Here is a 21,244-nt window from a genome sequence, read left to right as displayed (position 1 = left end):
TTGACGAGTGTCTCTAAAGGGATAGTGAAGCTCACCATCAGTAAAACACGAACCACTTCAACACCTACATATAACCGCCACAGCGACACAGCCTGACAAATCGTATAACTTATAATCACATGTAGTTCTCTAATGTCAACAGTCATACAGAAAATATACCGCACATTTACATTTTCTTTTATCTCTCACACATTTATGAAACATCTCTTCTAAAGAAGCACTCCCCAACTACTTGTATTCCATAAGAACAGACAATAATTAATACGTTTACTACCATATATTTTAGTATATCTACTTTTTCATTATTCACTAGTCAGAAACTATAAAAACTATTCACTATACCCAAATGCAAACCAGAAACCATATTCATATTTATCTCAACTTAGGATCACATGATTCAAACTATGCGTACATATAAAAGTAACGTATCACTTTTCCTATCTCCATCTCCTCTCCATGTAATCTCCAAACACTGTACACGGCCCCACTGTACAACAACCTACCCTGACTTACATTCAAACCTACCTCTCAGTGTCAAAAATAAGACCACAACCTGCCCACATAACATTACTGCATTTCGTTTTATCGCTATTAACTTAATAACACATACGTCTCCTACCACCACCCCCAGTCAGTTGCAAACGTGCGACATTTTCTTTATCACCCCAAATACATTCCAAACTCAAATTAATGCTGTACCTCATTTTCAAAACAATACAGTCCTATAAAGATGACAAACTACACTTCTTCTCTGTGAAAAATTCCTAAAAATATATAAAATACTTATATAACAACAGCTCACATTTTATGCATATTTCATAACCAATTTCTAACACCACACTTTACTAACACTATATTACTTTGAAATAAAAAATACTTTCAAATTAAAAACATCACCTCAAATACTTAATCAATACTATAAAACACATAACACACCTTGTTCATTTCTAACACACCTTTGTAGTTGTTATTCAGATTTCACATGACACACGCATACAATTCTCTCTTTCTCACATAGTACATGTAAAGCTCCGACTTCATCAAGAATGAAACCATGAATGGCAGATTTTCTCTGTCCCTCCACACATAAATACATGTAAAGAACAAATCAGGATACTTTATTCCTTCAAGGACAATCCAAAAATTACCTCCATTGGTTAATTTAGAATTTTCCTTCCGAAAAGCTACTTATTATTCCGCGCCACATACAGGTCACAAGTTCAACTTATTTTATCACCACACTTTCTGGAACCTTCTACGACACCTGCAGGTTCAAAGTTCATCATTTTTTTTTAACCTAACGATGTACTTTTGCAACATTTTATCGAACATTTAACGGCACATGCACGTTAAAAGTTCACAATAGGGGTCAGTAGTTCATCAGCTTTATTCCCAACTCCAGCAGCACCTCACCTTATGCCCCCAACACTATCAGACCCGTAGGAGTCAGTGCTTTCCACTTTCCAAATACCAAATTAATTTCATACACACAAATTTACCTTCACACTCCCTATAAAACACCCCCCAAGCACCATACACAAGTTACAATGTTCGAAACAAAAGTTCCTCCAAGTAGCTATAACTACATGCTGACACAACATACACAGATGTGGCACAGCAGCCAGAGCACATCACTTTACAGCATATGACACACAGTTTGGGCTCACGCTTTCCTCCCCGAGTCCGGCAGCAGCTCAGCTTAGCAGCATGAGACTCTACACACTAAATCACATATTTTCCGTACCCCAGAACTTTCAGACCAGTATGGTTCAGTAGTTCATCCTAGTAGTTATAAACACATGCTGACACTACTTCCACAGCTGTACTGCAGCGGCCACGGCACGACTTCACAGCATAAGACACACAATTTTGACTCACGCTCTAATCCCCGAGTCCCGCACCACCTCACCTTAGCAGCACCACACTCTAGGCAATACATCACTTAATTTTCGTAGCCTAGCACTTTCACACCGGTAGGTATGATTAGTTCACTTAGCACCCACTCTATAGCACACCCTAAACACCCCACAAAGGTTACAGTGCTCCTACCCTCCTCTTTCCCACATTTTTTGCCCTTTTTCCCCTTACCCGCTTCAACGGAATTACAAAATGGTGGCCAACACTTCCTAGTTGCAAATGTTTGCAGTGCTCGCGGCCAATCAGCAGCAAGCTCTTGCTCGTAACGCCTCAGCCAATCAGATGGCAGAATTCCCACATATCGATATCTGAAAATTTCAATATCTCTCAAAAACTACTGAACAGATTTACAGCAAATAAACAAAAGTACGCTTTCTTAACCAAGACCCTACTCCCTGCCAAATTTGGGGTAATTCTTTTCACCCGTTTGACCTGTAGCCTTGTCTAAAGTTTCCTATGGAAATTAACATTGAAAAAACACATTTAGTGACCCCCCTTTTTTCTCGGCTCCCCCTTGACGAATCACCCCCAAACTTTTAAAATAGGAGCTGATCTCAACAGAGAATTAGTTTTGAAAATTTCACGAAGATTCATCAATTGGCAGCAAAGTTATTGCGAATAGAATGTTGCCATTTTCCTATAGTAACTAGGTCCTAACTAAAACTACCTACTGGCGACCGCCAGTAGGTAATATATATATTTAGTATACTATATATACATGTGAAAATGTCTCGGTCCGCCTGTTTGCCTCGGTGGCATGGAAAAAATGGGTGGAACTGACGTGAGCATGCCGACAAGGTCCTCTTATTGCTCCGATGATGTCATACGGTGTCGCGAGCGGAGTCGTGCTATGATGATGTCCTCATTGACGTGGAAGAGCTAGGAAAGAATTTCTGTGGAATGCTGGTGCAGGGGATATTCACCTGAGTGTTCAGGCTAGTCCTTTGGGAACAACTGTTTATGTTGCTACTCCAGAAACAGAAACCAGTGATCAAAGGGCAGAGGCCCTGCAGATGGCATACGAGGTGGGGTGCCCAGTTGCATGCAGCGGCAGGGTAGCGAAGAGACAAGCACCACAACCCAGAAAAAAGGTAACAAGGACACTGAATAACACAGGATCTGGCAGGAACCACAAGGTTAAAATGCCCTAGTTCCACAATGTAGAATTAGTGCTGTAGTGTAGTGGTGTTTTTGTAGTGTAGAGGATCATGCTGGGGGTAGTGTTTTAGGGTTTAGGATAGTGCAGTGGTGTTTGTGTAGTGTAGGGGGTAGTGTTTTAGGGTTTAGGGTAGTGCAGTGGTGTTTTTGTAGAGTAGGGGTCATACTGTAGGTAGTGTTTTAGGGTTTAGGGTAGTGCAGTGGTGTTTGTGTAGTGTAGGGGGTCATGTTTTAGGGTATAGGGCAGTGCAGTGGAGCTTGGGTAGCGTAGGGGGTCATTCTGGGGTTAGTGTTTTAGGGTTTAGGGTAGTGCAGTGGTGTTTGGGTAGTGTAGGGGTTCGTGCTGTGGGTAGTGTTTTATTGTTTAGGGTTTTCCAGTAGTGTTTGTGTAGTGTGGGAGGTCATGCTGGGGGTAGATTTAGGGTTTAGTGTAGTGCAGTGGTGTTTAGGTAGTGTAGAGGGTCGTGACTGGGGTAGTGTTTTAGGGCTTAGGGTAGTGCAGTGGTGTTTGTGCAGTGTAGGGGGTTGTGCTGGGGGTAGTGCTTTAGGGTTTAGGATAGTGCAGTGGTGTTTGTGTAGTGTAGGGGGTCGTTCTGGGGGTAGTGTTTTGGGGTTTAGCATAGTGCAGTTGTGTTTGAGTAGTAAAGGGGGTCATGCTGGGGGAAGTGTTTTAGGGTTTAGGGTAGTACAGTGGTATTTGTGTAGTGTAGTGGGTCTTGCTTGGGGTAGTGTTTTAGGGTTTAGGGTAGTGCAGTGGTGTTTGCGTAGTGTAGGGGGTCATGCTGGGGTATATTTAGGGTATAGGGTAGTGCAGAGGTGTTTGTGTAGTGTAGGGGGACATGCTAGGGGTAGTGTTGTAGGGTTTAAGGCAGTGCAGTGGTGTTTGTGTGGTGAAGAGGTTGTGCTGGGGCAGTGTTTTAGGGTTTAGGGTAGTGCTGTGGTTTTTGTGTTGTCTAGGGGGTTGTGGTGGGGGTAGATGTAAGGTTTGGGGTAGTGTAGTGGTGTTTGGGTAGTGTCAGGAGTCATGCTGGGGGTAGTGTTTTAGGGTTTAGGGTAGTGCAGTTATGTTTGGGTAGTGTAGGGTGTCGTGCTGGGGGTAGTGTATTAGGGTTAAGGGTAGTGCAGTGGTGCTTGTGTAGTGTAGGGGGTCGTGCTGGATATAGTGTTTTAGGGTTTAGGGTAGTGCAGTGGTGTTTGGGTTGTGTAGGGGTTCATGCTGGGGTTAGTGTTTTAGGGTTTAGGGTAGTGCAGTGGTGTTTGGGTAGTGTAGGCAGTCATGTTTGGGGTAGATTTAGGGTTTAGGGTAGTGCAGTGGTGTTTGCGTAGTGTAGGGGGTAGTGTTTTAGGGTTTAGGGTAGTGCAGTAGTGTTTCTGTAGTGTAGGGGATCATGCTGTGGGTAGTGTTTTAGGGTGGTGAAGTGGTGTTTGTGTAGTGTAGGGGGTCATGTTTTAGGGTATAGGGTAGTGCAGTGGTGTTTGGGTAGTTTAGGGGGTCATGCTGGGGTTAGTGTTTTAGGGTTTAGGGTAGTACAGTGGTGTTTATGAAGTGTAGGTGGTCGTGCTGAGGATAGTGTTTTAGGGTTTAGGGTAGTGCAGTGGTGTTTGTGTAGTGTAGGGTGTCATGCTGTGGGTAGAGTTTTAGGGTAGTGCAGTGGTGGTTGAGTAGTATAGGGGGTCGTGATGGGGTAGTGTTTTAGGGTTTAGGGCAGTGCAGTGGTGTTTGTGTAGTGTAGGGGGTCATGTGGGGGTGGATTTAGGGTATTAAAATGGTGTTTGTGTAGTATTGGTGGTTGTGCTGGGGGTAGTGTTTTAGGGTTTAAGGCAGTGCAGTGGTGTTTGTGTAGTGGAGTGGGTCATGCTGGGGGAGGTGTTTTAGGGTTTAGGGTAGTGCAGTGGTGTTTGTGTAGTCTAGGGGGTTGGGATGGGGATAGATTTAGGGTTTAGGTGTTTATATAGAGTAGGGGGATATGCTGGTGGTAGTGTCTTAAAGGGTTTAGGGTAGGGCAGTGGTGTTTGGGTAGGGTAGGGGGTCATGCTGGGGTTAGTGTTTTAGGGTTTAGGGTAGTACAGTGGTGTTTATGAAGTGTAGGTGGTCGTGCTGGGGATAGTGTTTTAGGGTTTAGGGTAGTGCAGTGGTGTTTGTGTAGTGTAGGGTGTCATGCTGTGGGTAGAGTTTTAGGGTAGTGCAGTGGTGTTTGTGTAGTGTAGGGGGTCATGTTTCGGGTAGTGTTTCAGGGTTTAGGGTAGTGCAGTGGTGTTTGGGTAGGGTAGGGGGTCATGCTGGGGGAAGTGTTTTAGGGTTTAGGGTAGTGCAGTGGTGTTTGTGTAGTGTAGGGGGTCATGCTGGGGGTAGTGTTTTAGGGCTTAGGGTAGTGCAGTGGTGTTTATATAGTGTAGGGGATACGCTGGTGGCAGTGTTTTAAAGAGTTTAGGGTAGTGCAGTGGTGTTTGGGTAGGGGGTCATGCTGGGGGTAGTGCTTTAGGGTTTAGGGTAGTGCAGTGGTGTTTGTGTAGTGTAGGGGGTCATGCTGGGTCTAGTGATTTAGCGTTTTAGGGTAGTTCAGTGGTGTTTGCGTAGTGTAGGAGTAGTGTTTTAGGGTTTAGAGTAGTGCAGTGGTGTTTGTGTAGTGTAGGAGGCCGTGCTTTGGGTAGTGATTTAGGGTAGTACAGTGGTGTTTGTGTAGTGTAGGGGGTCATGATTTAGGGGTAGTGTTTTATGGTTTAGTGTAGTGCTGGGCATAGTGTTTTAGGGTTTAGGGTAGTGCAGTGGTGTTTGTGTAGTGTAGGGAGTTGTGCTGGGGGTAGTATTTATAGGGTTTAGGGTAGTGCAGTGGTGTTTGGGTAGTGTAGGGGTCATGCTGGGGGTAGTGTTTTAAGATTTAGGGTGGTGCCGTGGTGTTTGAGTAGTGTAGGGGGTTGTGCTGTGGGTAGTGTTTTAGGGTTTAGGGTAGTGCAGTTGTGTTGTGCAGTGTAGGGGGTCGTGCTGGGGGTAGTGTTTTAGGGTTTAGGATAGTGCAGTGGTGTTTGTGTAGTGTAGATGGTCATGTTTTAGGGTTTAGGGTAGTGCAGTGGTGTTTGGGTAGTGTAGGGGTCATGCTGGGGTAGTGTTTCAGGGTTGAGGGTGTCGTGTTCACGGCGCATGCAGCTTCCCCCCCGCTCACGCGCACTCAGAACCGATCGGGAGACTCACTTCCGGGTGGAGGTTGAGTCCCGGTCTAGTCGTTTGTCACAGACGTAAGGGCACGGAAGCACTTCCGGGGGAAACGCTTTAAGAGTGCGTTTTCCCGCCGGCTCCGTGCTTCGAATTCCACTGGAAGTCCCCGAGTCAAGAGGAGCAGTTCATAGGAGCCGAGACGAGTCGGATGCAAGCAGAAGGACTCTCGCTGTGCCGATGCTGAGGGTTTCACCACTACGGAAGAAGACGAGTGGAGGTACTGATCTGACTCTGAGCATTGCGGGCCTCGCATTTTGGTTTTGCCGCGCAATAGCGCTTTCTGATGATTTTGGTTTTGCCGCGCAATAGCGCTTTCTGATGATTTTGGTCTTACCGCGCAATAGCGCTTTCTGATGATTTTGGTTTTGCCGCGCAATAGCGCTTTCTGATGATTTTGGTCTTACCGCGCAACAGCGCTTTCTGATGATTTTGGTCTTACCGCGCAACAGCGCTTTCTGATGATTTTGGTTTTGCCACACAATAGTGTTTTCTGATGATTTTGAATGTACCGCGCAGGAGCGCTTCTGATGATTTTGTGTTTGCCGCGCAAGAGCGCTTATGATAATTTGAGTCTCCTTTGGTTGTCAGTGCTGGAGCACCATTCCAGGGCTGCTTAGACTCTCGGTTGCAGTACCCTTGTATCGCAGGCGCGCACAAGAGGTACGGGGGGTTTTATTACTTCCCCATCAAGTGTAGGAGCATTTTCTTTTGGGCTCTGAGGAGCGGACATATCAAATACCTGGATAACGTTTCCTCTGAGCTGCACTACGATGTCCCTTGGTCTACCACGCACTGGTGAGTCTCCATAATCGGGGACCAGGGTATTCTGTGTGTGCCGTACTGGTTGCATCACGAGTGGGAAGTTGGGTCCTTACTGACCTGGATCTTTTCCTGTTTCCTAGTTGGTTCCGAGACACCCTACACAGCAACCCATTGTTTTCTGGCTCCCTTCCCTGCGTCCATCTCATCCCTGCTGGGTTCTACTGTCCACGAGGGTCAGGTGGGTACAGGGGCGGGCGCTCTTGTCGTCTCTGCGGAATCGCTTCGCAAGACCGAGGTAAGTCTTGTGGAGCACCTGACAGAATTCGAAGCCCACGTTAATCATTCCGCCTAGACGACATGGGCGACCCGGAGGTTACCTTGCAAGACATAGCGGTCATGCTGGCTACCATGCAGGCCGAGAACCTCAGTTTACGCCAAGACATGACCGCCCTGCAGGGCCAGATGGCAGCCGGGGTCACCAGTCCTTGGGGAACTACCCCTAGCCCCCAGGTCAGGCAAGACGGGCTCTTACGACAGCCTACTTTTGTGTTTAGGGGGTCCTCTGCTGCCACCAACCAGAACACGGATGTTCGCATCATAGCCCCCCATCCCGTACAGCTGGCTCCACCTGAACGCTTCTACGGTGACAGTACCAAGTACGGCATCTTTATCCACCAATGCCACTTGCATTTCATGGCCAGAAACACGGCTTTTCCCGACGACGCATCCAAAGTAGCCTACATCCTGTCATACATGGGCGGAGATGCGGCTCAATGGTCTATTGCATTGGTGGAACATGACGATCCCATGCTACACCACCTACCAACGTTTAAGGAAGCCATGAGACGTATGTTCGCTCGTCACACTTTTGTACAAGCAGCGGACAACGAGTTGCTCAATCTAAAACAAGGCAACCAGGACCTGCTTCAATACATCACCATGTTTAGCAGGCTTGTGATCGAGTCCCATTGGCCGGAGGATAAGAAGGTATTGGTGTTCTATCGGGGATTGCGAGACGACCTGAAGGACCTCATTTCCCAGTTATCTGACCCGCCTGATGAAATAGGCCCATTCATCGATCTGGTGGTAAAAATGAATTTCCGTCTACAGGAAAGAAGAACCGAAAAGGGAAAAGGCAGTGACTCTCGTTTCTTGTCCTTCGGGGACAAGGGTGCGGACAAGGCCAAAGAGGAGTCCACTCCCCAGGGCGAGGCAACCGAACCCATGCAAATTGGAGGCATAAGAGGGCCTTTGACAAGTCAAGAAAGAGAACGGAGGAGGAAGCAAAACCAATGCCTATACTGCGGAAAAAGCGGACACTTTGTGCGAGAATGTCCGGTGAAGCCAACCAAACCGCGGGGCAGAAGGCCTTTTGCGTTGCCCATCACCAAAGAAGACAAGACGGGAAACGAGATAACCCAGTAGACAAAGGGATCCGTCCTCTGGGTTCATCGTTTTGCACTGTAGCGATCCCTGCTGTTTTCGACGGCAGTCACCACATGGGGGTGGACGTCTCCTTACAGAATCATGCGGGCAAAACCTGGCAGGTAACCGCTATGCTGGACTCCGGGGCAAAAGTCTGTTTTATTGCCACCGAATATTCAAGCGCCTTGGGCATGCACCGAGTGTCTAAAGCTCAACCCGAAACCGTCAAGGCTGTCGATGGAACGGACCTTACTTCCGGCCCTATCAGACATCAAACCGAGAACATGAATATGTCCTTTGAAAATCACCACGCCGAGTCCATCTGCTTTGACGTCATAGACGCCCCGCAATTCAAGGTGATTTTGGGATTGCCGTGGTTGGTGAAGCACAATCCTCGCGTTGATTGGGTGTCCCGTATAATACATTTGGACTCAGAACACTGTTGTGGGACCTGTTACGTGGAGGATAACCCCCTGGGAGAGCGTTCCATTCAAGCACGATCACTGCCGTTACACGGTATGGGGATGGTTTCCCAAGCAGCCCTACCAGAGGAATACCAGGACCTGGCTGAAGTCTTCGACAAGAAAGGAGCCAACACCTTGCCACCGCATCGGTCGTTCGATTGCCGAATAGACCTGATCCCCGGATCCACGTTGCCATGTAGCAGAATCTATTCTCTCACAGAGAAGGAGAACCTCCACCTTCGGTCCTATTTGGACGAATATCTGGACAACGGTTTTATCCGTCATTCCAGGTCTCTAGTCTCCTCTCCTCTGTTTTTTGTATTGAAGAAGGAGGGTGATCTGAGGACCTGTATAGACTTTCGAGCGATGAACGCCATCACCGTGAATAACCGTTACCCACTACCGTTGATCACCAACCTCCTGGAACAGGTAAAAGACGCCTCAGTATACACCAAACTTGACCTACGGGGTGCTTATCATCTTGTCAGAGTCCGAAAGGGTGACGAATGGAAGACTGCCTTCCGGACGAAATTCGGCCTGTTCGAGTACCAGGTCATGCCTTTCGGGCTCTGTAATGCTCCCGCAGCGTTCCAATATTTTATCGACGAGGTGTTAAGGGACTACATCGACGTCTTCTGTATTGTCTACATAGACGATATATTGATATTTTCACAGACCATAGCAGAACACGTGCAGCACGTTCGCTCCGTCCTACAACAGCTGGGAAGACATCGTTTGTACGTGAAACTGGAGAAGAGCGTTTTTCACGTCACCTCTTTTGAGTTCCTAGGACACATCATCACTCCGGCAGGCATCCACATGGACAACAAAAAAGTAGAAGCCATCTTATCATGGCCTCCTCCGGAGTCCGTAAAAGGGGTCCAACGGTTCCTAGGTTTTTCCAACTACTACCGTAGATTCATCACAGGGTTCTCCGAAATGGTAGCTCCTATTACCCGTTTGTTGCGCAAAGGAGTGCGTTTTGGTTGGGATCAGGAAGCAGATAACGCCTTCCAAGAACTAAAGCGGTGTTTTACCGTAGCCCCGGTTCTGGTGCAACCTGACACCGAACAGCCCTTCATTGTGGAGGCGGACGCCTCAAAAAACGCCATAGGGGGGGTACTCTCCCAACGAAGCACCAGCACAGGACAGTTGCATCCGGTGGCCTTTTACTCTAAGAAACTCCAACCAGCGGAACGCAACTACACAGTGTCCGATAGGGAGCTACTTGCTATCAAAACCGCATTCGAAGAATGGCGCCACTTCCTAAAAGACGCTAAACACACTGTAACCATTTACACGGACCACAGGAATCTCCAGTTCCTTCGGTCGGCACGGGCACTCACCGCCCGACAGCTTCGATGGACGCTATTCTTCAATGAATACAACTTTGTGATCACGTTCCGACCTGGGAAGGAAAACGCCAAAGCCGATGCTCTCTCACGACTAGGAGACTCCGACGAGGAGGCCGAAGACACCGAGCCTGTTCCCATACTGTCAGAAACGCACTTCCAGGGCGTAGTAACGTCCTCGGACTTCATGAATCAGGTGAATACGGACACGCTGCAGTCCGACCTAGAGGCTCTGACAGAGGGACACGAAGGGGTGACTTGCGTGGAAGGGTTGCTGTATCGGGGAGAAAAGTTATACCTACCCGGGCAGCCCAGTCAGCAACAAGCAGTCCGTCTGTGTCACGATCACGTCCTCTCAGGCCATCCCGGATACCATAAGACACTTGAGCTCCTACGGAGACAGTTTTGGTGGCCAACAATAGTGACCGACACAAGAAACCACGTGACGAACTGTGCCGTTTGTCTCTTGAGTAAGAACAGGTCGGAGCCTCCGGTTGGTCTGCTACGTTCCATTCCTGTGCCGCCATCTCCGTGGCACACCATCTCCATGGATTTCGTGGTAGAACTACCAATCACCAAGACGGGGTATACCACGGTTCTCACCATCGTGGATCATCTCACTAAGATGGCGCATTTCGTACCCTTGCTGAAATTACCCTCTGCTGTGGAACTGGCCCTGATCTTCATGCACGAGGTGGTTCACCTCCATGGCATTCCATCGGTGGTTATAACGGACCGGGGATCACAATTCGTGTCCCGATTCTGGAAAGAAGTGTGCAGGATCCTCGAGATGGAAGTACGCTTATCCTCAGCGTACCACCCACAGACGGACGGTCAAGCCGAAAGGACTAACCACACCATGGAGCAGTACCTCCGTTGTTTGCTGCTTATGGTAGAGAAGGAATGGTCCGAGGTGCTGTGGATGGCGGAGTACGCCTACAACAACAGCAGACATTCGGCCATCGGCATGTCCCCATTCTTTTGTCTTCACGGACGTCACCCTCGCACCTCTGCTTGGGAGGTGCCCCGGAACAGCCGGCTGCCGACGGTACGTGCCTATCATGAGTCCTTACGTGACCTCTGGCAGCAAGCACGGTTTGAATTGGCCAAGGCAAAAGACACCTACAAGGCACATGCTGACGCCCATAGACAGAAGGAGCCCCAGTATCGCTTGGGTGACCGGGTGTGGCTGTCTATTCGGCACCTCAACGTGCAGGGCCCCAAGAAACTGTTGCCCCGTTTTCTGGGTCCCTTTGTCGTTGAGAAGGTGGTCAATCCCGTGGCTATGAAACTCTCTCTTCCTCCGCACATGAAGATACACCCGGTCTTCCATGTCTCCCTTTTGCAGCCGGTCCGTTCAGGTTGTGCTGTCCCCTCTCCTCCTTCTCCGGTGGTAGTGGAGGACCATGTTGAGTTTGAGGTCAGGGCCATCTTGGGTTCTCGATGTACCAGGGGTAAGCTTTTCTACCTGGTGGACTGGAAGGGGTACGGCCCGGATGAGCGGTCTTGGGAGCCATTGTCCCATGTCCGTCATGCCCCCGTTCTGGTTCGTGCTTTTCATCTGAGTCACCCTTTGAGCCCGCGCCCTGCTTCCCCTGTCTGAGGTGCTGGCAGCGGGGGGGGGGAACTGTTTTGGGAGGGGGTACTGTCGTGTTCACGGCGCATGCAGCTTCCCCCCCGCTCACGCGCACTCAGAACCGATCGGGAGACTCACTTCCGGGTGGAGGTTGAGTCCCGGTCTAGTCGTTTGTCACAGATGAAAGGGCACGGAAGCACTTCCGGGGGAAACGCTTTAAGAGTGCGTTTTCCCGCCGGCTCTGTGCTTCGAATTCCACTGGAAGTCCCCGAGTCAAGAGGAGCAGTTCATAGGAGCCGAGACGCGTCGGATGCAAGCAGAAGGACTCTCGCTGTGCCGATGCTGAGGGTTTCACCACTACGGAAGCAGACGAGTGGAGGTACTGATCTGACTCTGAGCATTGCGGGCCTCGCATTTTGGTTTTGCCGCGCAATAGCGCTTTCTGATGATTTTGGTTTTGCCGCGCAATAGCGCTTTCTGATGATTTTGGTCTTACCGCGCAACAGCGCTTTCTGATGATTTTGGTCTTACCGCGCAACAGCGCTTTCTGATGATTTTGGTTTTGCCACACGATAGTGTTTTCTGATGATTTTGAATGTACCGCGCAGGAGCGCTTCTGATGATTTTGTGTTTGCCGCGCAAGAGCGCTTATGATAATTTGAGTCTCCTTTGGTTGTCAGCGCTGGAGCACCATTCCAGGGCTGCTTAGACTCTCGGTTGCAGTACCCTTGTATCGCAGGCGCGCACAAGAGGTACGGGGGGTTTTATTACTTCCCCATCAAGTGTAGGAGCATTTTCTTTTGGGCTCTGAGGAGCGGACATATCAAATACCTGGACAACGTTTCCTCTGAGCTGCACTACGATGTCCCTTGGTCTACCACGCACTGGTGAGTCTCCATAATCGGGGACCAGGGTATTCTGTGTGTGCCGTACTGGTTGCATCACGAGTGGGAAGTTGGGTCCTTACTGACCTGGATCTTTTCCTGTTTCCTAGTTGGTTCCGAGACACCCTACACAGCAACCCATTGTTTTCTGGCTCCCTTCCCTGCGTCCATCTCATCCCTGCTGGGTTCTACTGTCCACGAGGGTCAGGTGGGTACAGGGGCGGGCGCTCTTGTCGTCTCTGCGGAATCGCTTCGCAAGACCGAGGTAAGTCTTGTGGAGCACCTGACAGAGGGTAGGGCAGTGGTGTTTGTGTAGTATAGGGGGTAGTGTTTGGGGTTTAGGGTAGTGCAGTGGTGTATGTGTAGTGTAGGGGGCTGTGCTGGGAGTACTGTTTTAGGGTTTAGGGTAGTTCAGTGGTGTTTGGGTAGTGTAGGGGGTCGTGCTGGGGGTAGTGTTTTAGGGTTTAGGGTAGTGCAGTGGTATTTGTGTATTGTAGGGGCTCCTGCTGGGGGTAGTGTTTTAGTGTTTAGGGTCGTGCAGTGGTGTTTGGATAGTGTAGGGGGTAGTGCTGGGCATAGTGTTTTAGGGTTTTGAGTAGTGCACTGGTGTTTGTGTAGTGTAGGGGTCGAGCTGGGGGTAGTATTTTAGGGTTTAGGGTAGTGCAGTAGTGTTTGTGTAGTATAGGGGGTAGTGTTTTAGGGTTTAGGGTAGTGCAGTGGTGTTTGGGTAGCATGGGGGGTCGTGCTGGGGGTAGTGTTTTAGGGTGTAGGGTAGTACAGTGGTGTTTGTGTAGTGTAGGGGGTTGTGTTTTAGGGTTTAGGGTTGTGCAGTGGTGTTTGGATAGTGTAGGGGGTCGTGCTGGGGGTAGTGTTTTTGGGTTTAGTATAGTGCAGTTGTGTTTGTGTAGTGTAGGGTGTCATGCTGTGGGTAGAGTTTTAGGGTAGTGCAGTGGTGTTTGTGTAGTGTAGGGGGTCATGTTTCGGGTAGTGTTTCAGGGTTTAGGGTAGTGCAGTGGTGTTTGGGTAGGGTAGGGGGTCATGCTGGGGGAAGTGTTTTAGGGTTTAGGGTAGTGCAGTGGTGTTTGTGTAGTGTAGGGGGTCATGCTGGGGGTAGTGTTTTAGGGCTTAGGGTAGTGCAGTGGTGTTTATATAGTGTAGGGGATACGCTGGTGGCAGTGTTTTAAAGAGTTTATGGTAGTGCAGTGGTGTTTGGGTAGGGGGTCATGCTGGGGGTAGTGCTTTAGGGTTTAGGGTAGTGCAGTGGTGTTTGTGTAGTGTAGGGGGTCATGCTGGGTGTAGTGATTTAGCGTTTTAGGGTAGTTCAGTGGTGTTTGCGTAGTGTAGGAGTAGTGTTTTAGGGTTTAGAGTAGTGCAGTGGTGTTTGTGTAGTGTAGGAGGCCGTGCTTTGGGTAGTGATTTAGGGTAGTACAGTGGTGTTTGTCTAGTGTAGGGGGTCATGATTTAGGGGTAGTGTTTTAGGGTTTAGTGTAGTGCTGGGCATAGTGTTTTAGGGTTTAGGGTAGTGCAGTGGTGTTTGTGTAGTGTAGGGAGTTGTGCTGGGGGTAGTATTTATAGGGTTTAGGGTAGTGCAGTGGTGTTTGGGTAGTGTAGGGGCCATGCTGGGGGTAGTGTTTTAAGATTTAGGATGGTGCAGTGGTGTTTGAGTAGTGTAGGGGGTTGTGCTGTGGGTAGTGTTTTAGGGTTTAGGGTAGTGCAGTTGTGTTGTGCAGTGTAGGGGGTCGTGCTGGGGGTAGTGTTTTAGGGTTTAGGATAGTGCAATGGTGTTTGTGTAGTGTAGATGGTCATGTTTTGGGTTTAGGGTAGTGCAGTGGTGTTTGGGTAGTGTAGGGGTCATGCTGGGGTAGTGTTTCAGGGTTGAGGGTAGGGCAGTGGTGTTTGTGTAGTATAGGGGGTAGTGTTTTGGGGTTTAGGGTAGTGCAGTGGTGTATGTGTAGTGTAGGGGGCTGTGCTGGGAGTACTGTTTTAGGGTTTAGGGTAGTTCAGTGGTGTTTGGGTAGTGTAGGGGGTCGTGCTGGGGGTAGTGTTTTAGGGTTTAGGGTAGTGCAGTGGTATTTGTGTATTGTAGGGGCTCCTGCTGGGGGTAGTGTTTTAGTGTTTAGGGTCGTGCAGTGGTGTTTGGATAGTGTAGGGGGTAGTGCTGGGCGTAGTGTTTTAGGGTTTTGAGTAGTGCACTGGTGTTTGTGTAGTGTAGGGGTCGAGCTGGGGTAGTATTTTAGGGTTTAGGGTAGTGCAGTAGTGTTTGTGTAGTATAGGGGGTAGTGTTTTAGGGTTTAGGGCAGTGCAGTGGTGTTTGGGTAGCATGGGGGGTCGTGCTGGGGGTAGTGTTTTAGGGTGTAGGGTAGTACAGTGGTGTTTGTGTAGTGTAGGGGGTTGTGTTTTAGGGTTTAGGGTTGTGCAGTGGTGTTTGGATAGTGTAGGGGGTCGTGCTGGGGGTAGTGTTTTTGGGTTTAGTATAGTGCAGTTGTGTTTGGGTAGTGAAGGGGGATGTGCTGGGGTAGTGCTTTAGGGTTTAGGTTAGTACAGTGGTGTTTGTGTAGTCTAGGGGGATGTTCTTGGGGTAGATTTAGGGTTTAGGGTAGAGTAGTGGTGTTTGGATAGTGTATGGAGTCATGCTGGTGGTAGTGTTTTAGTGTTTAGGGTAGTGCAGTGATGTTTGGGTAGTGTAGGGTGTCGTGCTGGGGGTAGTGTTTAAGGGTTAAGGGTAGTGCAGTGGTGTTTGTGTAGTGTAGGGGTCGTGTTGGGGACAGTGTTTTAGGGTTTAGGGTAGTGCAGTGGTGTTTGTGTAGGGGGTAGTGTTAAGGGGTTTAGGGTAGTGCAGTGGTGTTTGTGTAGTGTGGGGGTTGTGTTTTAGGGTTTATAGTAGTGCAGCGGTGTTTGTGTAGTTTAGGGTGTCGTGCTGGGTGTAGTGTTTTTGGGTTTAGAGTAGCGCAGTTGTGTTTGGGTAGTGAATGGGGTTGTGCTGTGGGTAGTGTTTAGAGTTTAGGGTAGTACAGTGGTGTTTGTGTAGTGCAAGTGGTCATGCTTTGGGTAGTGTTTTAGGGATTAGGGTAGTGCAGTGGTGCTTCTGTAGTGTTTTGTGTCGTGATGGGGTAATGTTTTATGGTTTAGGGTAGTGCCGTTATGTTTGTGTACTGTAGGGGGTCGTGCTGGGGGTATAGTTTTCAGGTTTTGGGCAGTGCAGTGGTGTTTGGGTAGTGTACAGGGTCGCGCTGGGGTAGTGTTTTAGGGTTTAGGGCAGTGGTGTTTGTGTAATGTACGGGGTCATGATGTGGGTTGATTTAGGGTTTACGGTATTGCAGTGGTGTTTATGTAGTGTAGAAGGTCATGCTGGGGGTAGTGTTTTAGGGTTTAAGGCAGTGCAGTGGTGTTTGTGTAGTGAATGGGTTGTGCTTGGGGTAGTGTTTCAGGGTTTAGTGCAGTGGTTTTGTGTAGTCTAGAGTGTTGGGCTGGGGGTAGATTTAGGGTTTAGGGTAGCACAGTGGTGTTACAGTAATGTAGGGAGTCATGCTGGTGGTAGTGTTCTAGGGTTTATGGTAGTGCAGGTATATTTGGGTAGTGTAGGGTGTCGTCCTGGGGACAGTGTTTTAGGGTTTAGGGTAGTACAGTCATGCTTGTGTAGTGTAGGGGGTCGTGCTGGGGAAAGTGTTTTAGGGTTGAGGGTAGTGCAGTGGTGTTTTTTTAGTGTAGGGGGTAGTGTTTTAGAGTTTAGTGTAGTGCAGTGGTATTTGTGTAGTGTAGGGGGTCATGCTGGAGGTAGTGGTTTAGTGTTTAGGGTAGTGCAGTGGTGTTTGTGTAGTGTAAGGATTGTGTTTTAGGGATTAGGGAAGGGCAGTGGTGTTTGGGTAGTGTTGGCGGTCGTGCTGGGGGTACTGCTTTTGCATTTAGGGTAGTGCAGATGTGTTTGGGTAGTGTAGGGGTCATGCTTGGGGTAGTGTTTTAGGGTTTAGGGTAGTACAGTGGTGTTTGTGTAGTGTAGGGGGTAGTGTTTTAGGGTTTAGGGTAGTGCAGTGGTGTTTGTGCAGTGTAGGGGGTTGTGCTGGGGGTAGTGCTTTAGGGTTTAGGATAGTGCAGTGGTGTTTGTGTAGTGTAGGGGGTCGTTTTTTGGGTAGTGGCTTAGGGTAGTACAGTGGTGTATGTGTAGTCTAGGGGGTTGGGCTGGGGATAGATTTAGGGTTTAGGTGTTTATATAGTGTAGGGGGAAATGCTGGTGGTAGTGTTTTAAAGGGTTTAGGGTAGTGCAGTGGTTTTTGGGTAGGGTAGGGGGTCATGCTGGGGTTAGTGTTTTAGGGTTTAGGGTAGTACAGTGGTGTTTATGAAGTGTAGGTGGTCGTGCTGGGGATAGTGTTTTAGGGTTTAGGGTAGTGCAGTGGTGTTTGTGTAGTGTAGGGTGTCATGCTGTGGGTAGAGTTTTAGGGTAGTGCAGTGGTGTTTGTGTAGTGTAGGGGGTCATGTTTCGGGTAGTGTTTCAGGGTTTAGAGTAGTGCAATGGTGTTTCGGTAGGGTAGGGGGTCATGCTTGGGGAAGTGTTTTAGGGTTTAGGGTAGTGCAGTGGTGTTTGTGTAGTGTAGGGGGTCATGCTGGGGGTAGTGTTTTAGGGCTTAGGGTAGTGCAGTGGTGTTTATATAGTGTAGGGGATATGCTGGTGGCAGTGTTTTAAAGAGTTTAGGGTAGTGCAGTGGTGTTTGAGTAGGGGGTCATGCTGGGGGTAGTGCTTTAGGGTTTAGGGTAGTGCAGTGGTGTTTGTGTAGTGGAGGAGGTCATGCTGGGTGTAGTGTTTTAGCGTTTTAGGGTAGTTCAGTGGTGTTTGCGTAGTGTAGGAGTAGTGTTTTAGGGTTTAGAGTAGTGCAGTGGTGTTTGTGAAGTGTAGGAGGCCGTGCTTTGGGTAGTGATTTAGGGTAGTACAGTGGTGTTTGTGTAGTGTAGGGGGTCATGATTTAGGGGGTAGTGTTTTAGGGTTTAGTGTAGTGCTGGGCATAGTGTTTTAGGGTTTAGGGTAGTGCAGTGGTGTTTGTGTAGTGTAGGGAGTTGTGCTGGGGGTAGTATTTATAGGGTTTAGGGTAGTGCAGTGGTGTTTGGGTAGTGTAGGGGTCGTGCTGGGGGTAGTGTTTTAAGATTTAGGGTGGTGCAGTGGTGTTTGAGTAGTGTAGGGAGTTGTGCTGTGGGTAGTGTTTTAGGGTTTAGGGTAGTGCAGTTGTGTTGTGCAGTGTAGGGGGTTGTGCTGGGGGTAGTGTTTTAGGGTTTAGGATAGTGCAGTGGTGTTTGTGTAGTGTAGATGGTCATGTTTTAGGGTTTAGGGTAGTGCAGTGGTGTTTGGGTAGTGTAGGGGTCGTGCTGGGGTAGTGTTTCTGGGTTGAGGGTAGGGCAGTGGTGTTTGTGTAGTGTAGGGGGTAGTGTTTTGGGGTTTAGGGTAGTGCAGTGGTGTATGTGTAGTGTAGGGGGCTGTGCTGGGAGTACTGTTTTAGGGTTTAGGGTAGTTCAGTGGTGTTTGGGGTCATGCTGGTGGTAGTGTTTTAGGGTTTAGGGTAGTGCAGTGGTATTTGTGTATTGTAGGGGCTCCTGCTGGGGGTAGTGTTTTAGTGTTTAGGGTCGTGCAGTGATGTTTGGATAGTATAGGGGGTAGTGCTGGGGTAGTGTTTTAGGGTTTTGAGTAGTGCACTGGTGTTTGTGTAGTGTAGGGGTCGAGCTGGGGGTAGTATTTTAGGGTTTAAGGTAGTGCAGTAGTGTTTGTGTAGTATAGGGGGTAGCGTTTTAGGGTTTAGGGTAGTGCAGTGGTGTTTGGGTAGCATGGGGGGTCGTGCTGGGGGTAGTGTTTTAGGGTGTAGGGTAGTACAGTGGTGTTTGTGTAGTGTAGGGGGTTGTGTTTTAGGGTTTAGGGTTGTGCAGTGGTGTTTGGATAGTGTAAGGGGTCGTGCTGGGGGTAGTGTTTTTGGGTTTAGTATAGTGCAGTTGTGTTTGGGTAGTGAAGGGGGATGTGCTGGGGTAGTGCTTTAGGGTTTAGGTTAGTACAGTGGTGTTTGTGTAGTCTAGGGGGATGTTCTTGGGGTAGATTTAGGGTTTAGGGTAGAGTAGTGGTGTTTGGATAGTGAATGGAGTCATGCTGGTGGTAGTGTTTTAGTGTTTAGGGTAGTGCAGTGATGTTTGGGTAGTGTAGGGTGTCGTGCTGGGAGTAGAGTTTAAGGGTTAAGGGTAGTGCAGTGGTGTTTGTGTAGTGTAGGGGTCGTGTTGGGAATAGTGTTTTAGGGTTTAGGGTAGTGCAGTGATGTTTGTGTAGGGGTAGTGTTTAGGGGTTTAGGGTAGTGCAGTGGTGTTTGTGTAGTGTGGGGGTTGTGTTTTAGGGTTTATAGTAGTGCAGCGGTGTTTGTGTAGTTTAGAGTGTCGTGCTGGGTGTAGTGTTTTTGGGTTTAGAGTAGCGCAGTTGTGTTTGGGTAGTGAATGGGGTTGTGCTGTGGGTAGTGTTTAGAGTTTAGGGTAGTACAGTGGTGTTTGTGTAGTATAAGTGGTCATGCTTTGGGTAGTGTTTTATGGATTAGGGTAGTGCAGTGGTGCTTCTGTAGTTTTTTGTGTCATGCTGGGGTAGTGTTTTATGGTTTAGGGTAGTGCCGTTATGTTTGTGTACGGTAGGGGGTCGTGCTGGGGGTATAGTTTTCAGGTTTTGGGCAGTGCAGTGGTGTTTGGGTAGTGTACGGGGTCGTGCTGGGGTAGTGTTTTAGGGTTTAGGGCAGTGGTGTTTGTGTAATGTACGGGGTTATGATGGGGGTAGATTTAGGGTTTACGGTATTGCAGTGGTGTTTATGTAGTGTAGAAGGTCATGCTGGGGGTAGTGTTTTACGGTTTAAGGCAGTGCAGTGGTGTTTGTGTAGTGAAGGGGTTGTGCTTGGGGTAGTGTTTCAGGGTTTAGTGCAGTGGTTTTTGTGTAGTCTAGAGTGTTGGGCTGGGGTAGATTTAGGGTTTAGGGTAGCACAGTGGTGTTACAGTAATGTAGGGAGTCATGCTGGTGGTAGTGTTCTAGGGTTTATGGTAGAGCAGGTATATTTGGGTAGTGTAGAGTGTCGTCCTGGGGACAGTGTTTTAGGGTTTAGGGTAGTACAGTCATGCTTGTGTAGTGTAGGGGGTCGTGCTGGGGAAAGTGTTTTAGGGTTGAGGGTAGTGCAGTGGTGTTTTTTTAGTGTAGGGGGTAGTGTTTTAGAGTTTAGTGTAGTGCAGTGGTATTTGTGTAGTGTAGGGGGTCGTGCTGGAGGTAGTGTTTTAGTGTTTAGGGTAGTGCAGTGGTGTTTGTGTAGTGTAAGGATTGTGTTTTAGGGATTAGGGAAGGGCAGTGGTGTTTGGGTAGTGTTGGCGGTCGTGCTGGGGGTACTGCTTTTGCGTTTAGGGTAGTGCAGATGTGTTTGGGTAGTGTAGGGGTCGTGCTTGGGGTAGTGTTTTAGGGTTTAGGGTAGTACAGTGGTGTTTGTGTAGTGTAGGGGGTAGTGTTTTAGGGTTTAGGGTAGTGCAGTGGTGTTTGTGCAGTGTAGGGGGTTGTGCTGGGGTAGTGCTTTAGGGTTTAGGATAGTGCAGTGGTGTTTGTGTAGTGTAGGGGGTCGTTTTTTGGGTAGAGGTTTAGGGTAGTACAGTGGTGTTTGTGTAGTGTAGGGAGTCATGCTGGGCATAGTGTTTTAGGGTCTAGGGTAGTGCAGTGGTGTTTGTGTAGTGTAGGGAGTTGTGCTGGGGGTAGTATTTTAGGGTTTAGGGTAGTGCAGTGGTGTTTGGGTAGTGTAGGGGTCATGCTGGGGGTAGTGTTTTAAGGTTTAGGGTAGCGCAGTGGTGTTTGAGTAGTGTAGGGGGTTGTGCTGTGGGTAGTGTTTTCAGGTTTAGGGCAGTGCAGTGGTGTTTGGGTAGTGTAGAGGGTCATGCTGGGGGTAGTGTTTTAGGGTTTAGGGTAGTACAGTGGTGTTTGGGTAGTGTAGTGGTTCGTGCTGTGGGTAGTGTTTTAGGGTTTATGTTAGTGCAGTGGTGTTTGTGTAGTATGGGAGGTCATGCTGGGGTAGATTTAGGGTTTAGTGTAGTGCAGTTGTGTTTATGTAGTGTAGGGGTCGTGTTGTGGGTAGTGTTTTAGGGTTTAGTTTAGTGCAGTGGTGTTTATGTAGTGTAGGGGTCATGCTGGGGTAGTGTTTTAGGGTTTAGGGTAGTGCAGTGGTGTTTGTGTAGTGTAGGAGATCATACTGGGGGTAATGTTTTAGGGCTTAGGCTAGTGCAGTGCTGTTTGTGTAGTGTAGGGGGTCGTGCTGGGGGTAGTGTTTTAGGGCTTAGGATAGTGCAGTGGTGGTTTTGTAGTGTAGGGAGTCATGTTTAAGGGTTTAGGGTAGTGCAGTGGTGTTTGGGTAGTGTAGGGGGTCGTGCTGGGCGTAGTGTTTTCGGGTTTAGCGTAGTGCAGTTGTGTTTGGGTAGTGAAGGGGGTCGTGCTGGGGGTAGTGTTTTAGGGTTGAGGGTAGTGC

The sequence above is a fragment of the Triturus cristatus genome, chromosome 3_2 (genome assembly GCF_964204655.1).
Source record: "Triturus cristatus chromosome 3_2, aTriCri1.1, whole genome shotgun sequence".
Taxonomy (NCBI): Eukaryota; Metazoa; Chordata; class Amphibia; order Caudata; family Salamandridae; genus Triturus; species Triturus cristatus.
The sequence above is the reverse complement of the archived record's forward strand: the minus strand, read 5'-3'. Positions refer to the sequence as shown.